The sequence below is a fragment of the Rhagoletis pomonella genome, unplaced genomic scaffold, assembly GCF_013731165.1.
Source record: "Rhagoletis pomonella isolate Grant_MI unplaced genomic scaffold, Rhpom_1.0 Rhpom_scaffold_00006, whole genome shotgun sequence".
NCBI classification, from domain to species: Eukaryota; Metazoa; Arthropoda; class Insecta; order Diptera; family Tephritidae; genus Rhagoletis; species Rhagoletis pomonella.
In genome coordinates, this window is record NW_023458560.1 from 45,182,012 (window position 1) to 45,185,291 (window position 3,280).

Here is a 3,280-nt window from a genome sequence, read left to right on the forward strand (position 1 = left end):
GTTGCGGAACAGTCACAGTGAAACGCAACACTGGATGTCAGTCATGTGGGCTACGCGTGGTATGTTCACAGTTTTATCGCCACTGCTGTCAAACTAAAATAATTCGCACGGAGCAAATTCGTTGGCCACAAAGGGCCAACCAACATAGGAAGGTAGTGTTAAAACTAAATTTGGGTTTCTTTTCCAATGTGATTGTACTATTATGGAAAGAAAAGAAACCTCCGGTTTCGTATTTCAAAAGGTTACATTTTCACATTGGCACAAAGTGGAATACAACAGCGTGGCTGTTGTTTGAACGTATCCGAAGTTTCGTGTGCAGCGAATTTCGGTATTAATTACTGGCATGCATTTTTTATATCATTTCAGTTAATTTTCTAACTGTTATCAACCATCCACCATCACGGCGGAAATGACTATTCCCTGTCAGCTACATTGTCGCGCAGCAACACCACTATTTTGTCTGAGTGGCTTCCAACTGCCGTGTTGTGTTGCCGCCCTGTGTGCAGGGCAACACTGCAAGCAAGTTTCAAAAGAATATCAAAACATTTTGAATTCTGATTCCCAAACAACAGGCGCCCAGCATAGCTAGGCAAGCAAAAGCAAATGCATAGGTTGTCATCTCACTCTGGCATACGCGCTGCCTGCCCAAAATATTTGCGAATTGTCAAAACAAAACAGCGACCATGGTTGGTGCAGATACGCAATAGCTAGACACACAACACAACAATACAGCGGCGGTATGACATTAGTCAGCACCAGTGTTGCCATTTTAGCCGTTTTCCGGCTAGATTTAGCCGGTTGCGATAGCAAACAGCCGGAGAAATTTCAATTTAGCCGGCAGCCGATTTGTTAGCCGTTTTGCAGAAAAAAATTAGCCGTTTCTGGCCGATTTTGTTATTTGCCTTGTTTTCTTAAATTTCAAATATATATATATGTTTCTATTTTTGACTAAGCGACCCAAAATCTGTTAGAAATGGCTACTAGCCTTATCGTGGAGAAAATTTTCATGTCAGGCAGGGTTGTATGAAATTGGTCCGATTTCGCTTATTTTTATTTTAAACGAAGAAGGGATTTTCTTCATAAAATGTTTGTTATAAATGTCTTAATTTTAAGTGTGAAGTTTTATTCGCAAACTTAGAAAATAAGAAATTGTATCATGGGTTTTTGTTTGGATATAGTGCCAACAAACAGAATAAATATTACATGTAGATATTGTTTTCCCAGATAGCGCATATTCAATTCTGCCTAAATTACAAAACATCATTTTTGCCCACTCCCAAAGGTTTAACGTAAGGGGAAAATTGATATTTTCAAGCACTATGTACACATATGTATTTTTTTTAAACAAACTTTTTTGCTGAGAACTTATTTAAATTCCAAAACCCGAATGCCAACTTCAATTAAAGGAACCAACACTGAAGTGAGTCAAAATGAAAATAAAAGAGCACAAATTTCTATGTAAAGCAAGACTCTCTGGGAATCCTAGGAGACGGCTGCCGGTCATATGACCGGTCATCTAAATGGGAGATCTGCAGTCTTTTGGCATCATATTTTACATCAGAATTGAAGGGAGTTCTGAAAAATCTGACCAGTTCTTTTGTGTAACTGTGATTTTGCATCCCTTGTCAACATATGGCCTCGGTTGATGTTAACTTAAGGTTGTTGTTTTACTGCCTTAAAATTGAAATTTTTACAGCGTGTTTTATGTGTATTGGTTTCTATTTGAGTGTATTGAGAATCGGTCAGTCTGAAAAGGCCTTGTAGGGAAGACAATAGGTTTGTTCGTCGAAAATCCAGCGAGAATTATCACTAAAAATATCAGATAGTAAGAAAAAATGCTCCCAAATTCTCTCTCATGTGGAGAAACTTGCAATTTTCTGTACGAACGCAAATTTGCAAGTTTTTTTGCCAGCTAATGTCCATGGTTGCAGTTCAAACAAAAGAAATTTGTATAGAATTTTTAAAAATCTTTCAGAAGGGCAGAAAACAGGATCTACGTGTATATATCTTGTCAGTCCGACTTTCTTCAACATACGTTTGAATTTCTTTGTCGGGTTTACTATATCGACTCTGGTTGAGATTGCATTCCAATTAAGAATACAGTTTTTTTTTTTTGCCGAGTACCTTTCAAATCATTGGAATTAACTAAATTAATTAAGTAAACAAGTATTAACTTAAATTTTTAATTTTAAAATAGCTCCAGTTTGTAAATTTTTAAATTTAACGAACTTGTGTATTCAAATTACCGTCGAAAAAAAGTCCACCCATGTGCCACAATCATATGTTTTTCCGGCTCGAACTTGTAATTTCTCTCAAGGAAATAGTATTTTTAATCATGATTTATTTAAATAAAACATGTGAAATTTAGTTGAAACATTTTGGCCGTTTTTAGGCGGTTTTATTTGCCAATTTAGCCGGTTCGTCCCAAAAGTTCTGGCAACACTGATCTAGACATTTTTATAAATTCCCACCTCATTCCCCAATATCCCTTTAGGGAATTTGTATGCTGTTACAACAGCAACAACAACAACAACACGAGTATTGCCTCCCGATAACGATAAAGGCCTGCCACCGCCGCCATTTGTTTAGTTTGCTTTTCATTATCCATTAAAAGTGCTTTTGTGTTGTCTTATCGGCTATCGATTGAATTGGATTCAATCGTCGCGCGATGTCTGTTTTTGGCGCTCAATTATGTTTAGTGTGTTTGCCACCCTTCTGGCGCTCTCCGCACCCACATATGCGTCGGCAGTTCTTGCTAACATTGCTGCGCGCCTGAGATAAATAGAGCTCGATGACTGTTGTACAATCGAGAAAATGCACGGAATATCGCCGCTCGCCGCATGCAAGCAAACAAAATGGTCGAGCGAGCGAGCATTTTTCCTTGCACTTTGAACGCAGACACCGACAATATCGATTTCCCACGACAGTCGGGTCCATGTAACCGGAACGACCCAGATTCATATCTGGCCAAGGTCTGGTCACTCCAGCATTATTCCCCAATAAAAGTTATTGGGAAATTCGTGTACAACAACAACAACATCGATTTACATACACATAAATCATGTGTATTTTGTTATTGGTTTTGGACATAAAAATGTAAAAATATGTATATGTAAGTTGTGGCAACCGGCCTAAACTTATAGCGATACTTGCTGCTTATCCACTTGCTATGTAATTTATAATTTTAACAAATGATACTGTTCTTTTAAACATTAAGTTGTGAAAATAAAATGAGTTTTTGTTCAGAAGTTTGAAGAGAAACATCTTTTTCTCAAATATA